Genomic DNA, 21,050 nt, shown 5'->3' with positions numbered 1-21,050 from the left:
CCTGGGAGGGGCTGTTCCTGCTGCGTCAGGATCCCTTTCAGGTGTAGGCACTGCACCGAAACGGACACCCAATCATCCCAGGCTCCCAGTGGCGGAGGCTCAGGCCAACTCTGAGCGAACAGGTAACAGCAGTACCAGTAGCCCCTTTAGTTGTGGGGGAACCTGGGCTACACTGGGAAATAAATCGGTAAGTTTAATTTTAAAAGGACGATGAAGGAATGTGCAACTAAGTGTCCAACTTCTTAAAACATATGCTTGATTTTAGTAGATAGTTGATATTAGACATAATAGGCATATGGGTATATTAGATTATGTAATGCTGGTATGCAATCCCCCACCCCCTGGGTCCCTGGTCCAGTCATGGCAGTCTTGTCCAATATACCATGCAATAAATGAGTGCTTCTGGATATTGCTGAGGTTCTGTGGCCGCTTCTTGTGACTCTAATAGCTGGCATTCTCATCTCTTAGTAGCTGGTGGAAAAAATAGAGTAATTAGGCAGATATTGGATACATTTTCTTATAGAAGTGCGTTTCCATAGCAGCTTTAAACATAAGCACTGTGTATATTGTTTTATAATACAACAACTACGGTTCCCTATTATTAGATCATTTGTTTGTAGTATTCAAGTATCACAGCACAATAATGTAAATCTTTCCTATGGCTCATTTACTCAAGTTTCACAGTATTTAATGCACGTTTTACTTTATAATGAGTTTACATAAGCTCATTTTAAATATTTAATAGTAGTTTACTGTAGCACTGGCTGCAAAATACAAAGCCACAAATGATTTGTTGGTTGTTTTTCTGCAGGACATAGTTGATTGATGATCTGTAAATGAAAGCTTTCCTGTTCCATTTTTCCCCCTGTCTCTGCCAAAAGAACTTTAGAACTACTTTAAAATTGTGACAGATGGAAAAATATGCTATGCAGACAAGGAAATGACTTAGGGACATAGTGCTTCAAATGGAAGCATTTTTTTTTTAACTAGCGTAGACTGGAAACATTTCCCTTGTGAAGATAAGGACACAGGGGGCGATTCACTAAGCAGTGCTAACAGTGATTTATCAGCCGTAAAAGGCATTTTTTCAGCCCCCCCCCAAAAAAAAAATAAAAAAAAAATTCGTCCGATCAGGCAAAAACGGCAAACGTGCCGATTTTTGCCAATCAGCGCGATTCACTAAGCATTGATAAGTGAATCGTACTTTAAAAGCTTGCCAGATTTTTGCACCAGCTATTAAATCATTAAATCCAATAATTTACTAAGATGAGGTAAATACTGTATGTTATGAGCCAACATGATCCTGGAGCTGAAAATAACACGCTTTGTAGGAACCCCCAGTTCAGATTATGAAAAACATCCAGACAGGGGGACTGTAGCTTTAAAAAATAAATTAAAAAAACCCAGCAAAACACCACACAAAAAAGTTACCTCCCTCCACTGGATGTAAATGTGCTCATTTTATTTCACTGTGACTGAGGAAAATGTACTGTATGGCAAGAAAGCATTGCTTGCTGGATAGCAAGAAGACTGGGTGCAGTATACTGCGATACTATCTCAATTCTTTCTTGCTAATGACATTGTTGATACTGAAAAAATATTGTTCTTCTGAGAGTTGGTGCAGCAAAGACATATGATCTCATCAGAAGTTTATTGTCAATTCACAAACTGTGAAAACCACAAGGAAGAGAAAAAGGGATATCTTCACTTCTTCTTAATTAGAACGAAATGGGAGGTGCTTCAAAAAGGTAAAATAGAGATAATGAACGCACCAAAAAGAAAAAGGAATTCCCAAAAGCTGAAGCACTTGTATCCCAGTGTAACAGTTGGTAAATTTGTGTGATTAAAACATCAAACTTGAATAAAGGTAAATTCTAAATTGAAATATAAGGCTATGTCACATATGGCATACCTGTGAGCACTTGACCTGCATATGGGACAAGGGCTTCAATCACATTCCTGTCATCACATTCCTGCGTGTATAACGTACAGTGCAGAGCCTGGTTTGATTTCTTCTTCTGTGTTGATTATTAATGCTCATTGGGGGATAAAAAGTTCAAGATTGACAAAATGTTTTTATTTTTTTGTCGTAATTTTTTTTTTTCTCGACATGTGCCTGCCTAAAACATCTTGATATTATGATATTCAATCGGTGCTGTAGCTTTTGACTGCGACACTGTGCTTTTGACTGCACATGCTTTATGTGATTTTTATTTATTTGGGTGTGTGGGGATCAAATCATTATGAAAATATTTCTTTGAACTGTTCAAGGATATCCTTAAGGCAGCTTTGCCCCCCCCCGCACACACACACAGGGCTGGCTCAAGGATTTCAGCCTCTTATCGACACCTCTCTCAGACCATTCATTAATTTTCCTATTGTTGGCTTTGAGTCACATCTCTGCGCCTGCGTGTAATCCTCTTTGGGAAGGGAGATAGTTGATGATTACTGCGCATGCGTGTATAACTTCACCATTCATTGCGAAGTTCAAGACTGACACATTTTTTTTTTGTCGTAATTTTTATTTTTATTTTCTCGACATGTGCCTGCCTAAAACATCTTGATATTAGTATATTCAATCGGTGCTGTAGCTTTTGACTGTGACACTGTGCTTTTGACTGCACATGCTTTATGTGATTTTTATTTATTTAGGGGTGTGGGGATCAAATCATTATGAAAATATTTCTTTGAACTGTTCAAGGATATCCTTAAGGCAGCTTTGCCCCCTCCCCCCCCCACACACACAAACACAAGGCTGGCTCAAGGATTTCAGCCTCTTATCGACACCTCTCTCAGACCATTCATTAATTTTCCTATTGTTGGCTTTGAGTCACATCTCTGCACCTGCGTGTAATCCTCTTTGGGAAGGGAGATAGTTGATGTACAACTTCACCATTTCACTTCGACACCTATTGTTCACCATTCATATGACTCACCCATCCACCCCCCCACCCCTTTGAGGTTTTGTTTACGGTAACGCTTGTGATAATCCCTTCTCGAATTTGATATGTAAATCTGATTAGCACAGCACTATGAAATTGAGAGTTAAAAAACCCATAATCTGATTCATGTTTTTGATGCAGTAAGTTACCAATTTTTGTCATTCTTTCTTTTTCTTTGGTGGGGGGGAGGTTCAATGATTATGATTATCGTGAATGTAAAGAAATATGTATTTTATTTTATCAGGAACAAAAAATACAAATATACAAATAATCATGAATAATACAAAATGCAGTCTTTATTCAGTTCTTCTGTCAGTTGAAAATTGAGGGCCGGTGGATAATCATGAATAATGCACATTGATAATAATAAAAACAGTAATACAAATTTTCCGTCTTCCTCATTCTGTAGTTCATTGAGAGAGGGGAGGTTTTGTGTAAATCATGACTGCACTTTAGATACACTTTACTGTACACACAGTTCACACAATTTACACATGATACCCCACTCCCCCTGCCCGTTCTTTTTTCTCTGAAAAGACAAGAAAATAAATAATTAGTGCAGTTATGTGCATCTTATGGCATTGTGTACTGTATAGCTACTCCATATTGGACTATGCAGTTAGTACTGTCAAACTAGTCTATACTGGAACTACTGTACTGTATACTGGAACTACTGTTAAATACTTTGTAACCAGATGGCTTGTGTTTTTGTACTTACTCCACCAATAAAAGAGAATGTTGATTAATTTTAAATTGTTTCATTGTCTCCTTTTATAACAAAATACAGTGTTTCTAGAACATACAGTACAGTACTGTCGAGGCATACTATACAGTACTGTACTGTATACTGTAGGCATGCGCAGTACATCACAAGAGTATTAAAACAATACATGCTGTACGGGTATAGAATACACATATGTACTGGAAGACATGTAGAATAAAAGCATGCTTTTTTCCAGGTTTATTATACATTATAGGCTAAAGCAGTAAAATTCAGGGCATTATTGAAAACCCTGCTCTCTGATTGGTTAAAATTCCGGGCATTATCCACAGTAATGCCCTGAATTTCAGCAGCTTGCAAAATGCAGTTTTCAATCAGTTTATTTCCAGCCAATCAGCTTTCAGAACAGCTGAGACAGGGCAGGGGATTGGTTTGAATTGAGTAAAAGCTCTGAGACATGGCAGGGGATTGGTCAAAAAGTATCAGCCACGGTTTGACTCCTCCCCCTCCTGAGCTGACTGAGATTTTCTGAGCAGATTCAGTTGAATTGGGGGGAGGGAGAGACTGCAAAGAAGTAAGTGTGTTGTGTATAGAGGTGCAGTGTTGTGTGTGTCTGTGTGTGTGGGGGGGGGAGGGGTGTAGAGGTGCTGTGTTGTGTGTAGAGCTGGGGGGAGAGTGCAAAGTTTAGTAAGTGGCTGTATTTTTGATTGTGGCTGCAGTGTGTGTGTGTGTGTGTGTGTGTGTGTTGTGCTGTTGTATGTGTAGCAGCAGTTTGTGTGAATGTAGAGCTGATGTGTGTGTGTGTGTGTGTGTGTGTGTATAGAGTTCCAGTGTGTGTGTGTGTGTGTGTCAGTAGCAGTGTTTATGGGTGTAGCATGTGTGTGTAGCAGCAGAGTTTGTGTGTGTGTAGAGCTGCTGTGTGTGAAGAGCTGCTGCTGTGTGTGTGTGTACACAGAGGGGGCGGCAGTGTGTGATATAGATATCTGCAGTGTAAGAGTATATAGAGGTGGTTTCATGTATTTACCATTTTATTTGAATAAAAAAATCTATTTAACTATTCAAAAGTGTCTATTATTTATGAAATAAGCTTACATTTAGCCTACAGTATAATAGTAATAATCCCCTCAGAACAGGGCATTACTGGCCAATAATGCCCTGGCTGGGTTAAAGTCCCTCGGCTTCGCCTCGGGCCTTCATCTCTACCAGCCAGGGCATTATTGGCCAGTAATGCCCTATTCTTCAGGGATTATTACTTAAGTATGTATATAAAAAAGTATTGTATACTGTCTAAAAACAACAGCATACTGTTTCAGGTTTTCTATGAAGCTCTCATTTATTCTATCCTAATCAATACAATGGCCACTAAACTGTTGATTCCGGTACGTGGTTTTTTAAATCCGATTCAGCAATGTGCAGGAATCGTTACACAAAGCGATATTTTCCATCGAAATCCCTCCATTTGCCGTTTTCCGCATGAGATGACAAAGTTTTCTTTTCCGAGGAAAAATAAAAGTACAAGTTTTACTGTAATGGTCTGTCAGTCCCCTAAAGAAGTTCCCACAGTCAGTCCCACCAATAATTTTCTCGGGGGGCGTCTCCTGTTCACATGCGCATGCGCCTACTGTAGATGTGATGACACGCATTTGCGTTTCAAAAAGGTTCCAATGCGCATGTGCCTAGCTTTCCACCAATTGTTCAGTATCTACTGTAGAAGCTGCTCAGCCAATGATATTGCTGCACTACATTTTCGCGAATTGTGCCTACAATACTGTAATAAAAGTACTGTAAAGAACCATAAGCAAAGCAATTGATTACAGGATTAATCGCTTTACTGTGCATTGATAATGATATTTCAAAAAAAGAATAAAATACGGCAACCGTACTCACCATACACTTTGCCAATCAGCTGGCGCTGAGCCACTGCCAGTCCCGTATTCTTGATTATACACGTAGTTGACAGGTGACAGCGGGACTGCTACACCTGTAGTTGATAGCTGATGAGGCTGGAAATAGCTTTGGTACATGCAAGCTTGCTGGTATCTGTACGCGAAATCCTGATCAGGCTGCTGGTATCCGGGCGGGGACAGACAACAGGGCTTGCCGGTCACCAGGTTTTCACTGACAGTCGAACCATTATTGGAAGCTGTCGCTATCGCTGGCCCATTGCTTGCCTGCGACTGACGTTTCTTAGTTGGTTTTAACATGACCTTTCGCCTTTTGAAGTCTCCATGATCAAAGATACAGGAAAAATCTGGTGCTACACACCAATACCCTCCTTTAACACCGTGTGCGGGATCAATATGAAAAAAAACACGGATCGATACATAACTTTTTCCTTATTGCATGCTTCCACACATGAGCATCTGGTGAAAATTTGTAAAAGTCATAGTTTTCGATAAAATATTGATAAATTTGACCAACTGTTGCCATTTTATTATCAGTTACATTAATCGCGGCCCATATTAAATAAGCGTACGTTATGTCAGTTTTTTGGAAGACAGACTGCAGTGGTGCACTCATCTCGGGACTCTCAGGACAATAAAACAACACCAGACACTGTGCATTTATTTTTTAATATGAAAAACCTAAATTGATACAGTATTGTAACTTCTTCAGTACCAAGGTCAATTCACAATGGACCACTGTGGTATTTTTTTTTAAACACCTGCAAGTCGATACATTACTGTTAGTGAGCCACATGTAGTGTAAACATTAGAATTCATTAAAATTCACGAATATCTGCCACCTGGCGGATACGCGAAGATTTGCAACCAATTAAATCCAAACCATTATCAATAAACACATCAACACACATAAATAAACACATCAACCGCGGGTGACGCCGGCATGAATGCAACATGAATACGGCATGAACGACGCATGAACGCGGTGAAGTGCGTGGCATTCGGAAAAAATTGGAGATGTTGTAGAATAAAATGGGCCGCGGCTGTATATAAACTCATTCATAACTTCTCTTCTCTTGTACCTAGACACACGTGAGTTCCATCAGTAGATTTAGGCGGTCATGAAGGACACAACAAGACTAAGTATGACCGTCTTGCTCCTAATTTGAGTGACAAATGGATATCTGTTCTTTATTACCTGCTAGACCTCAGGTGTGAAAAGAATTTAAAGTACACAACTAAATAACCACTAATAGTGAGAACAGTGACTAAAGGCAAGTATATACTACAATAAACCCTTCTAATAAAACTAAATAGTTAAAACCACATAATACCACAGTGTGATAAATAAAAAATTGTACATAACCGTGACGAGTGGTTAATTATGGCGTCTGCGGCTGTATATAAGGGGGTGGCTCGGCACCCCCCTGAACACTGGAGAAATGGAAACAAAAAACAGGGCAAAACACAAATAGTGAAGAAAATTAAAATATTATTGCATAAAAAGTACGGATAATATTCTGCGTACATCAGAAAGCTAGAACATAAACATTGAGTGTGCACAGCACACAAGTTACCAATCGACAGGTAGGGGTTCAGGAGTCAGGAACTGGTCTCTCTGGCGGGCATCTCAGGCTGTAATTGCAGGGTTTCTCCTTCATAAGGGTAACCAGGAATGGTGATGCCGCCTCTGTAGAAACACTCCCTTAGGTCGGATGGTATCAGGAGTGTCCAAAGTTCTTTAAATGGTATTAGCAGGTGTCTGGCCTCATTGCATTCGTCTCTGTGCCACGAATTCAGATATCAAAATTTTATACTTCAGGATAGCAAGTCCATGATTCCATATTTCATATATTTTGGATGGTATGGGATAGTCTCGCCTCCACACCATAGAACCCTTCCCGGAATGCTTTGAACGTACCTTTAAACAGTATCCTGTTTACGTTAGTCAGGGGAACAATAATTTACTCCTATCTCTGGCAAAATGTATGTTCTTATCTCTAGATTCTATCAGTCCTAAAACTAGGCCTGGCTAAGGGTTTAACAGGCCATAAAACATTTCTTTGTATTTTTAAAAACAAACTGTAACTACATTAACCCCTGAAACACCTGATTGATTAACATACCTAATATCTCATGATATTATCATGACAGGCAACAATGAATGACTTATGATTATATATTAAATGTAACAATCACCAAGCAAATGGTTAAATTATATATGTTGCTCATCTAATCTAAGCAAACGAAATCACTGTCGGAGCAGAGTGCCGCAGAAGGTACACTGATCAAAAATCTTCCTGGTATACTTAGCTTAGCGGAGTGAGCATATAGTATCTGTATGTTTGGAAACTGTATCTATTTCAAAGGTGTCATAGTAACAGCCTCTTGTATAGCAAAATGTAACAAAATAGTTGTGCAGTGGTTCTTGGGTCAGGAATACATCCATTGTATAATACCCTGTTGATATAGTGCTTAGCAAATAGAGTTGGTTGTACAATAGTGTTTAGTACCCTGTGCTAAGTGTACAAAGAGTTATTCCAAAAGGAGGGACATTTGGCATGCTGTATCCAGTTAAACTTAAAATATTCCCGGGAGAGGAAAAACTTACAGTAGGATAGACTCTCCCACTCAGGTAAAGAAGTATTTACAAACAATGAATGTAACTAAAAGACTCAAAACACGTGGCTTGTAAATGTAACGGTAAAACCTAGCAATACTTTATTTCCAGTGTGACATGCCTCTAGTGAGGAACACTCTCAAGGTTTACAAGTTATGATTTTTTCTCGGTAGCTGTTATAGATATTTATGTTAAATGTCTTGACCTTACTCATGTACTGGTACAAGAAAACTAGAAGGGGTGTAACTGGACGCTCCTAACAGTGTAATTAATATTGTGCCAAAATAAATGTACAAAAAGATATACTTTGAAAAGTGACAAAGAATTTTTGTGATCGTGTATAGTGAACAAATACTTAACACATAAGTGAAATACAATATAATGTGAATACACGTAAATCTATAAGTGTATATACTGTACACATTTTTCCCAACACCATTAACAGTGCAAATATTTAATGTGTTAATTTATTTGTAATGCAGCTCAAAAACCCTTTAAGGACCATTACAAAAGTCCTTTGATAGTAGCGATGTCTGCCAAGTAAGGAGAACGCATTATTTCACAGTTATGATATATAAATGGATAGAAAAATGTAATAGTGTAACCAGTTTACAACTCAGATTCCAAAATGTATCAGACTGTGTCTGTCTCACTCACATATCCCCCAATGGTATACAGCGTATCAGAGACACTTTCTCGCTCTAATAGGAGCGGGGGTTTCTCTTGTATTGTATTGTATGTCTTTATTTATATAGCGCCATAAATGTACATAGCGCTTCACAGTAGTAATACATGTTGTAATCATATAAATAACAAATAATATAAATAACAGGTAATGGGAATAAGTGCTTCAGACATAAAAGTAACATTAAGGAAGAGGAGTCCCTGCTCTGAGGAGCTTACAATCTAATTGATACAATGTGGTCTCTCCTTAGTTATCTCCCTGTACCAAAATACTCCAACAGATCTCAAAAAAAGAAAGGGAAGAAATGGTGTAGTTTGTCTACAAAATCGTTATACTTTATTAAAAAAAACCATATAAAATGTGTACATTTGGTACATTAAAAATGTGCATTTGTATAGTGTGACTGGGACTCCCGATTTGTGGCGTTTCTCTCGCTAGCTGCAGTCTGCTCTGGTGCTCTCCGCAGTCCCACATCACTTCTGGGGATGACTCATCTGGGGACTGAATCAGCTGGGCTGTCTTAGGCCTTGTCCAGGGTGGCGCTGAGCAGGTGGGCGTGCTCACGCTGACCGCAATGAAACACATTGCGGCAATGTGTGTGGCCAGGGTGAGCAAGCACCTGAGCATGCGCAGCACTTACCTGCTTGCCAAGCAAATTAATAGGGTAGGGTAGAGAGGGAGGGAGCCCCCGCATCAGCCTAGTCAAGCATTACTTAATCATCAGTGTACTAGTAGTATTAAATGGTGCAAATGGGGATGTAATTGATAGGCGACAAAAAAAGAGAAAAGAAACCCCCATGAATGCACTCATAGAAATGTAATGAGTAAATTTACTCAGCACTCATAGAAATGTAATGAGTAAATTTACTCAGCACTCATAGAAATGTAATGAGTAGATTTACTCATTACATTTCTATGAGTGCATTAATTGGGGTTTCTTTTCTCTTTTGTCTGCTTGCCAAGCAAGCAAATTTGAATCAGCCGCTCGCTCGAGCGCCACGTGAGCGGTTCGCCCAATGAGGGCGAACCAGCTCCGTGAAGTCTTGGCCGCGCCCCTTGACAGGACCCCCCTGCCTTCGCACTTAGCCGGCCATGAATCACCCAGCCGAGCAGGGCGCAGCGCTCTAGCGCCAGCGCGATCGCTCCCTGCCTGGCCGAAGCCTCAACTTTTGGCACTGCTCGCTCCAGTTCCCAAATCACAATCACAAGTACGAATTTAACGTGTTTCGCCGGGCCTTCTTTAAGAGTAATAACATATCCTTTCAGATGCTCAAATTTATACCTATATTGTAACCTATTGGCTAATCTTCCTTTTTCTAATTAATGGTATTTAGAGACCAGTATTGCATTTAATCCATAGTGCATAGTATCATAGGTTCTATAATGCAATTTTTTGACTTAGACATAGTGTCTCTCCAAAGGGAACAATAATTATTGACTATTTAACTAAAACTATTCTAATAAAACATATTTTAATAATTATTTCAATCGATGCCACAATAGTGAAAAAGAGGGAGACAAAAAAAGACAACCATGAAAATACATAAAAAACATACGTTAAAAAACATTAAGGGGGCGTGGCCAAGACGTGAAGCAGGGAAGACGTGTTTCAGAGGAGCTCCGTCCTAAAGATCCCCAATACAGAGTGAAAAGGGTCCAAAAAAAACAGATCTTCTCCCCCCGAACTGATTTTACTACTGGGAGAAGACCCCCTCTAAATGTGGAGGGCTCCATACGGGCTGGAAAATAGTCAGAGTAGAGCCCAGAGGCAAAATAACAGTCCCCGGAGGCTTCCCTGGCAGGCCGCCAAAAATCTAAGATGGCTGCCGTGACTGAATAAAAACAGCAAGTAAAACCTCTCAAAGTAGTGAAGCAAAGCAGCCGGAGGCAGTTGGAAGGACATTTATATCTGCATACTAGGTAAAAAAGTGGTACCTGCCAAATAAAAATCCCAAAAGGTCACCTCCCGGCGTCCACACTGTGAGGGGGGGACTGAGGCTGCTGGTGGGGCCTGCGGTGGTGGCGCGGGGCTCCGGTGCGGCTAGAGGCTAACGAAAATGGCCGCCATGGCGCTGTAGCTGCACGCCGTGCTTACCTCTCCCGGCCGGCAGTAAACTCGATCAGCGCGCCTTCCCGCTATCCCCCCCTGCCTCCCTGTGCTGCATTCCACCTGTCTGCACCGTCTCTGCGAGGAGAGGGGCTGAGAACAGCTGCTGCCTGGATCGGAGCTGTCTGGCTCCTTGCGTTTCAGCCTGCGTGTTGGCAAAATCCAAGATGGCCGCCGCAGGTTGGATTTAAAGGCACATCTCCCCCCAGGAACATAAATAAATAAATAAACACCACAACATAGAAAATCAGCCTAATCCTAGCCCAGGGGCTACTGAGGCAGGAGAATAAAAAAACAAAAGCAGTTACACATGCCCCGGCCACTAGGCAATGTCCGTATAACCCCTGAAAACCCAAGCATAGATGCAATAAAGTGGCTCGCATGCAGAGGAGTGGCACAGCGGACACTGACACAATAAAATGACTTTGCCCCATTAAAAATGTTCTAAAGAGGGGGGCGTGTCCAGGACACCAGCAGGAATGGCTGTGTGAGACAGGAGCTCCGCAGACCCTACTAGCTAAACAAGACTAAAAGCGCCTTTCCCCCCAACCCCCAGACCCCAAAATACTAACTACAGCTGCCCGAACAAGCAGGCATGGCAGCTAAACAAAAATCACAACCTGCACAAGGGGTGACGAAATTCTTCTCCCCCTCACAAAAAAACGCTGAGGCGGCCGGCAAATCTCATGATGGCGTCGGCTCCACGAGCGCACGAGGTGCAAGGCCACAGGTCCCGGAGCGCGACCGGGGAGAGGACACCCATAACCCAGAGACGACCCTCACCCAAGCATATATGCAGGAAATGATGAAGGGTATGCTGGATGACCTGCACGTCTCTATCCAGAGTGACCTGCGAGCAGTAGTAGCGGAGCTACGCCAGGACATTAATGGCCTAACGGAACGCACGACCGCCCTGGAAGTCAAGATGGGGGAAACACACCAGGCACAAACAGTCGCAGAGGAGGAGATATTCAGGTTGGGAATGGAGGTTAGTAACCTGAAGGACACACTAGAAGATCACGAAAATCGTGATAGAAGACAAAATATCAGGTTAAGAGGCATCCCTGAATCTGTTCTCCCCGGCCAGCTGCAGACATACCTCACTGATCTCTTCATATCACTGTGCGACAACCTCGAGGTAAAAGACCTGGAGATGGACAGGGCCCACTGCACCCTGGGACCGCGCTCAGATGACCCGAATAAAACGAGGGACGTCATAGCGCGCCTCCACCGATATACGGTCAAAGATAAAATCATGAGGGCCAGCAGGGCGAAGGAACCCATCACATTCCGAGACGACCATTTCCAGGTCTACAATGACCTATCAAAGCTTATAGTCGACAAACGGCGGGAACTACAGCCATTAACTAAACTGATGAGGGAACAAGGCATAAAATATAAATGGGGCTTCCCTTTCAAATTAATCGTAAACCGAAACGGAAAATTCCACACAATAAGGCACCCCACAGAGATGACCCGCCTGGCCAAAGCTATAGGCCTTGACCCCCCTCCAGCATGGGATTCGGACACATCCGGGGCCCACAACCGGGACGCTGAAGAACCAACGGTCAGGGCATCACAATGGCTAGCTGGACAAAAGCAACAACAAGCACGAAGATAAAGATGCCAAAACTTACCTACATTACTTCGATCCCAGTTGACAGTTTCTCCCCAGCAAGGCTCTACCCTGCTATGTTGACAGCGGACGCCCCATGAATCCAAAAAATCCAGCGGAAACCAGGACTACAGTGAACCCACGGAAGCAAGAACCCCAGAGGCAAGCCCCACAGTCGACTGCAGACGGCCCCCACCATTCCTAGATCGGCACCCGAAGGAACGCGGAACATCACACCCAGGATTTCCCCGAGGCCCAGAAACAGCTACCTGAAGCCGGTCCATGGAAGGGATCGGAAGGAGGAGGAAGCAACCCCTCTGTCATGCGAGAGAGGAGAGCGGCTGAAGGAGAGCCGTGGCCTGCCCCCTCGTGTTATCTTTCCTCCCCCTCCCTGTCTTCTTCCTCCGCCATCCGCGGGGGAAAAACTCCCTGGGAGGAATAGGAGCAAAAGCCGCGGTGTAAACACTTCCCGAGGTACGTGACCGAAAGGCGGAGATCGCGGACAATCTCCTCATCTTAACCGTGAGTACAGCGCCCCGTAAGACTAGTCCCCAGACACTAAAGGAGAAACGCGCTCAGCGCGAGACTGTGGGCCTGCAAAACGACGACGCACTCCATACCACCCTTTTATCAGTACTGTGGGGTCCCGGGCCGAGTCTACTACCTGCCTGTCCACCTATGGTCGGACCAGACCCGAAGGGGCCCCAGATCTCAGATCTGCCGTAACACGCATAACAAATATGAACAAAGCTGACCCCCTTTGGGTACTCACGTTTCCCACATACCCCCCCTCACCCCCCCTCTTCGTAGGAAACTATGTCCGTTAAAGGGATCACATAATGAACAATGCTGATGATACTGTTGTATTTTACCTGAAGTGTCCGTTATAAAGGCTGCAGCAGACCGCTTATCCCATATAACTCTCAAAAACAAAATAAGGACCACTAAGTCTCCTCCCAATTACCCCCCCACCCCCCCCCCTACCCCCCTCCCTCCTTCCCCCCCGCTCCCCCCCACCTGCCCCCCCCACCTGCCCCCCCTCCCACCCCCCCCTTTCAATTGCCCTCCGCCTACATCCCCTCCCCCCCTCTCTTCCCCAATGACAAACAACCTTCAGGGGTACAATGCAGGTCTGGATCTGGACCCATGGGGATCAGCAGCGGGGAAAGGAAATGGGGATATGAAGATCCGAGGGGATCAACCCAAATAGGCAATAGTAAATGGATCTGCTTGGTAAAAAACCCATCCCATGGGAAACAGGGAACAAAACAAATTGATTTAACTGTTGTGTATTGTTTTTAAAATGAAGCTGAATGCAAAGGTTAAACGGACTCTGAAACCCTTCATGTCAAGCCCTTAACCACAATCAAAAATGCATGTTGTTTCAGAACCCAGAGTTATAAACGAATGTGCAAAGGATTTTTTACTATGTACCCCCTTTATCCCCCTCCCCCCCCACTCCTCCCACCTCTCCCCTCTCCTTAGTAGGCCATATTCTCCCCCAAAAGAAGCTCACATCCCCCTCCCAAAAAGCAAATAAACTAAGACACAGCGACCCCCCAAAAACTAAAGGCAAGATCTCTCCTAATGGGAAAGGGGAGATCCCGAGACCCCGAACCACAAAAAACAAACACCGTAATGATGTCAGTAGCCCCAATTAAAATTAGTTCGCTAAACGTTAAAGGACTACAAAACAATAGAAAGCGGAGGTTAGCCCTCCAGGATATGAAAAAATCGGGGGGAGACATCATATTCCTACAGGAGACCTTCTTCACATCACAGGACCCCACAAATTTATTCAAAAAAACATTCCCAGCATGCTTTTTTGCATCATTCAGTAGTAAAAAGAGGGGTGTGGCTATCCTAATCAGACAAGGCACCCCATTTAATCATGTCAAAACAACAGTGGATCCGGAGGGTAGATTTCTGGGGGTATATGGCCCCCTAGCGGGCTCGTCAATTGTCCTGATCAATGTATACGCCCCAAACGAGAACCAAACAGAATTTCTACAAACTGTTCTCGATTGCGTTGACCCGGGATATCTGTCATCGATGATAGTGGGAGGGGACCTAAACATGGTCCTAAATCCCACCGAAGACAGATCAACCACAATGGGTCCTCCCCGCACAGCCCACTCCCAGATCAAGGGGGAAAGGTTTAGGGGAATCACGAGTTCTCACTGGTGGATGTTTGGAGAACCCAACATCAGGGTCAGAGAGACTACACCTTTTACTCAGCACCTCACCAGACCTACTCTCGAATAGACTATTTTCTAACCACCAAAAATGTGATGGCGGCAGCCATTGAATCAGACATTGGCTCAATCACCTGGCCCGATCACGCCCCGATCACCCTGACACTATCAATACCCTTTGAGAAAACAACGAATTACTCCTGGAGACTAAATGATTCACTTCTTAATCACCCTGAAGTAGAAAGGGAAATTAGAACCTCACTTAAGGACTATTTCTTTTTCAACGCAGGGACAGTCTCCTCTCCAGCAATCCTATGGGAAGCCCATAAAGCAACTATCAGAGGGAAATTTATTTCCATCGCATCCCACAGGAAAAAAGCCCGCCAAGCAATAATCAAAGAACTCACAGATAGTATCAAAACAATAGAACAAACCCATAAGGATAACCCTTCAAAAAAGATATACAAAACATTGCTAATGGCCAGAACAAAACTTAGGCAAGCTCAGCTGGAGGATGTTGAAAAGGCCCTCAAATGGACCAATCAACAATATTATGACAAGGGTAACAAGGCCGATAGACTCTTGGCCAGTAAATTGAGAGGGGTACAAAAAAGATCACAAATAACAGCGATCAAGAGTAGGTCTGGGGAGATACAATACAGTGACAGCAAAATAGCAGCGGAATTTACAAAATATTATACTGAGCTCTATAACCTAAGATCTAAAAACGGCCGACCTGAACCTATAGCAACAGAGCTCATAACACAATACCTAGACAAATGTCAACTCCCTGTATTAACAGAGGAGGAAAACACGGTCCTCAATGCTGAGATTACAAAAGAGGAACTGGAAAAGGCGGTCAAATCACTAAAAATAACTAAGTCTCTTGGCCCTGACGGTTTCACAAATGTCTACTACAAGAGATTCTTGCCCACACTATCCACGCATCTTTTAAAAACATTCAACCACTTTATGGAAGGGAACCAAATTCTCCCCTCAATGTCTCTAGCCAACCTAGCTATCATATACAAGGACGGCAGAGACCCGATGCAATGTGGAAGCTATCGTCCAATTTCCCTCCTCAACAGTGATCTCAAATTATACAGTAAAATACTTGCAAACAGATTGAACCCCATCTTACCGAGACTAATTAATATTTATCAAGTAGGATTTGTCGCGGGCAGGCAAGCCTCAGACAACACTCAGAAGATAATCAACATTATTGACCATGTACACCTCACAGGGACCAAAGCACTACTTTTAAGCTTAGATGCAGAGAAGGCGTTCGATAGAATAAACTGGCAATTTTTGGACCATACTATGCGCAAATTTGGCTTCAAAGACGCATACTTAGAAGGGGTCCGTAGACTCTACCAAAACCCGTATGCTACAGTAAAATTACCGGGGGGCAATAACCAGAGATTCGAGATTACAAATGGAACTCGACAGGGATGCCCCCTATCGCCTCTCCTCTTTGCACTTACCATAGAGCCACTGGCATCGGCAATACGACTCAATATAGACATCCAAGGAATAGAAATTGGCCACAGGCAGCACAAAATATCCCTATTCGCAGACGATGTCATCTTAACTCTCTCCAAACCCCAAATGTCCCTACCCAACCTCCAAAAAGAACTCCGAGATTTTGGAAAAATCTCAGGATATAAGATTAATAATGATAAATCGGAAGCCCTGAATCTAAGCCTGCCAGAGCCGGAGGTGAAACTCCTCAAACTAAACTTTAACTATCGATGGAGCTCCTCCTGTATCAAATATTTGGGAGTCAAGATATCGAGGACCTACCAATCATTATATCAACATAACTATCTGGCCCTGTTCCAAAAAATCAAACAAGATCTAAATAAATGGGGGGGATACCAGATATCTTGGATCGGGAGAATGATCTCAGTTAAAATGAACATACTCCCTAGATTGCTATATTACTTTCAGACTCTCCCGATCCACATCCTCGGCTCGGAATTAAAAAACATCCAGATGCTAATCTTCCAATTCATTTGGCAAGGGAAGAAACCCAGAGTCCCCAGAACGGTTCTTTTGGCCGCAAGGAGGAGGGGAGGAATGGGAGTCCCAGACATCACAAGATACTACCTAGCCGCACAACTGCGACAGGTAGTGGTCTGGAACGCTAACCCAAATCAAAACTGCTGGCTAGAGATAGAAACGCACTATGCCGGGACGCCCTCACTGCCGGCCTGCCTTTGGTCCCTGAGTAAGGAAGACATGCAGAACAGCAAACTCAAATTAGGCCCTATGAGACACACATGGGAGACCTGGTCGAAATGCAAATACAAATTTAATCTCACAACACCTCAATCCCAATTTACACCAATTCACGAAAATCCGAAATTCCCACCTGGATGTGAGCCCAGACAATTCGATCAATTCAAAACAAAAGATATCAAAGTGGTTGCCGACCTCCTGAGCTTCGGGGAGTTCCTGAGTTATCGAAGACTACAAACTAAATATGAAATGATAGGATTAAACGTTTTCAAATACATACAAATTCGGCACTTTATTCAAACATTATCCCAACGTTGGAATTTCCCCCTCTCACTGGATTCGAACGGCTCTGCAGAGAGACAGGCCACCAGAGAGGTCTTATAACGCAAATTTGTGCAGAACTGGAGAGGGCACCCGGAGCACGATTATATGCTGCATTGGGCAGCAGAATTGGATACAGTTATAGACCCAGAGGATTGAGAAAGTATTTGGGGAAATGCCTCAGGAACTTCCATATGTACCACAATCAAAGAAAATATATATAAAATACTATTTCGCTGGTATCTTACCCCAGTTAGAATAAATCAAATCTACCCCCAGGCTTCCGATTTATGCTGGAGAGGCTGCGGTCAAAAGGGGGACATGGCCCACATCTGGTTGTCATGCCCGGAAATTCAAAGACACTGGGAAACCATTCAAAACTAATTGAAGAGGTCACGGACCTCAAAATACCCATTGACCCGCTGACCTATCTGTTGGCCAGGCCTTAGATACGCTGGACCGACCAACAGGCAAATTAGTCTCCTTCATTCTCACTGCGGCTAGATGTGCGGTGGCAGCCGCCTGGAAGAAGGTGTCTCCCCCCTCCAAGCAAACAGTGATAAAAAGAGTGCAAGAGTTGATGGATATGGAGAGATTATCCGCCTTTTTGGAAAGATCCACCACCTCTTTTAATAACATTTGGGACCCCTGGATAACTCAAATGGCGCTCCTGCGCCGAAACCCCCTATAGAAATAGAGGGACACAACAAATAGAACTAAGGCCCTAAAAAGGGAAGCCAAAGAGAAGGGGAGCAATGCCCCCTCCCCCTCCCACTCATTCCCCTCCCCCCCCACTCTCTCACTTTCTATCTCCTTCTAACCCCATTTCTGTTTCCATACTCACGTCACCCCCCGAAGGGTCAGGGGGGGCGTTGAGTCTATCTCCTTACCCCCCCCCCCCAGTTGAAAAGTAAAAACCTGGATTAGGCTGTTATATCAAATGTACCTATAATGTTGTGAAATATTGTAACTGCCTAATAAAAAATTTGTAACCAAAAACAAAAACATTAAAAAAACAAAAACAAATATCTCATATGGATAAATCTAATTATTATCAAGACCTCAAATGAGGGGAATATATAAAAAAGAGATGTGGCATTTGGGATAATATCTATTTATATAATGTAAATTTGATTCCAATAAAAAAAAGGGGGTGGGGTGTACCAATCAGCAAAGTGTTGATAGACTATAAAATGAAGGCTCCAATATTTCTATGTCAACATTTAACCCATAACTGACTAAGGTACGCAATTTATGACTCCAAAAGGTTTCTCTTTTAGCAAGTTAATGTAACCTATTGCCTCCTCTCCAGTTGGTGAGGCCTGTTCTATACCCTTTAATGCCAAGCCTTTTGGATTTGCTTGATGAATGCAAAACCGTTTTGAAAAATTATGGGGTAATACTTTTCTTTAAATATTCCCAAATGTTCCAATATATGTACTCGCAGAGACCTTGAAGTACTCCCTATATATTGGAAGCCACAAGGGCACTCCAACATATAAACCACATAATCTGATTTGCAATTTATATAACTTTCCATTACAAATGATTCTCTTGTTATGTTTGAATTAAATTTGACTTCAAATGTGTTCCAAATAGAGATGTGTTCAATCCATCCGATTCATTAAAGAAATCCTACAGTAAACCTCTTAGACCAGTGGCACATTTTCAGACAATTAGACAGGGATTACTCCTTTTACTCTAAAATGCATTCAATCATCACCAGAATGGATTATATATTTTTTATCCATTTCCTTACTCCCAATAACTACAAGAAGCAAAATAAAAACTATACAATCTCAGTATGAATTTGATAATGATTTAACCTCCCTCCATGAGCTTTCAACTGGAGAATGCTGTCCTATCTCTTCAACCTAAGGGGTTTTTCAAAATACCGGATCAAATTTGTGAGGATCCGCCATCCTGGTGGTCGCAGACCGTCTCCTCACCCAACAAGCCTTCCATGATGGACACTCAGGATGCATGGTCTCGTGGTCCCAGTACGAGCGCGCGCGCGGACCTTGCACGGCCTGATCCCCCATCCGTGGATTCGGACCCCGTATCCCGCTCTGACGCATGGTGGGTGCGTTGGGCCAGCCTCCTTGCTGATGCAAAAGGTGATCTGCGCTCATAAATTGTATTAAAAGTGATTAGTGATTTTGTGACCCTTATGGGAAATAAAACAACCTGATTAGGATGAGGTTTATGCCGCTGTTCTTGTGGGATGGCTCAGCACTCCAGAACTAGTACAAAACAAAAAGAAAAACAGCGCAAAAAAACCTCATAGTGTAGTATATTAAAAAGTAAATATTTTATAACAAAGGTGAGTATTGCACGTACAGTACATCAAGATTAAAAATACACAGCATTACATGTTAGGGACATGTTACCACTCGGCGAACAGCAACACAGGAACACGTTGTGCAGGCTTGGGTTTCTCTCCTCTGGTAGCAGGGACCCATGATCGAAAATCTCCTCTCCAAATTGAAGTTCCTCACTTCACGGTGGGGACGCCACTGCCGTTGTTGTAGAGGAGGCTACTCTCCTTGCCGGTTCCGGGTTGCTCCACGTGTATGCGTGATGTCATCAATTGGCGTCTATCCACAGTTCCCTGAAGAAGTATTATCTATACGAAACGCGTAGGAGAGGGCGCGTTCCATATCCTATACCCATTGAGCCATTTATTCTTTGAGCAGCACTAACTGTGTTCGGGACACTCGCTGGTTTGCCTTACAACTTGATTGATTTCTCTGCTGTCTCCAATCCAGACCCATGCGTGTCAAATGATTCCCCTGGCCTCTCCAACCCTGACCCTGCTACTGCACCGACACACTTTATTCGAGCAAATACCCAGTATGTACCTGGCAGATACCTGGAATGCGCCGCTCCTCACCTCTGACAAGCCCCGTTCCGTTTGCCTTCCCAGCCTGGGTTCATGCCTGGCTGACGGGCGGCTGATCTGTTAAATGATAATGATTAGGATTTAATAGGCTGCAATGCTTCGCGTGTCTACCAGATGGCATAAATTCATGAATTGTAATGCAGTATATATATATATACTGTGCAGTATTGCAGCCAGCGGGAATAAAATGCTTCAATCCCTGCCTGGAAAATACCTCAATGCGCTCAGGCAGAAAACAGTCAGAAACCTCAATACACCCGGGTATACCCGAATTCGTGGGACTAGCCGAGCTCGAATAAAGTGTGTCGCCAGTGTATGAACAACTACGAATTGTGCAATCCAGAACCGGCTTCGTGGTCTAAGGTCGATGTATTCACATCCCCACTCAGTCCCGCGATCTGGTCCCGGTTTGTGGTGAGCACGTCGTTACACCTAGAAGCCGTCTATTAAAATTGCAACAAACTAAAGGAAATGAAGGCATAAACGTTCCAAATATTACATATTAATGTATCCAGTCTCATCCAATTTGCTAGTGACTTGATTTTGGATACCAATTTACAGACATGAAAAAAGATAGACATCTGTTAAGCCAGACAAGTTTAAAATACAGATTACATGCACCAATTTCTAAGATCCCAATTGAATCGACAGAAAATACTATAATTGAAAAGGAGAGGTAACTCTCAATGTATTATTTCCTGTTAAAATGTTTTATAAACAAAAAATGGAAAAACAACCCTTTACTTACAGTATAAACCCATGTACACTTAGATACAATCACTTAAAATATCGGAACA

This window comes from Ascaphus truei, chromosome 2 (genome assembly GCF_040206685.1).
Source record: "Ascaphus truei isolate aAscTru1 chromosome 2, aAscTru1.hap1, whole genome shotgun sequence".
In the NCBI taxonomy this organism is placed as follows: Eukaryota; Metazoa; Chordata; class Amphibia; order Anura; family Ascaphidae; genus Ascaphus; species Ascaphus truei.
The sequence above is the reverse complement of the archived record's forward strand: the minus strand, read 5'-3'. Positions refer to the sequence as shown.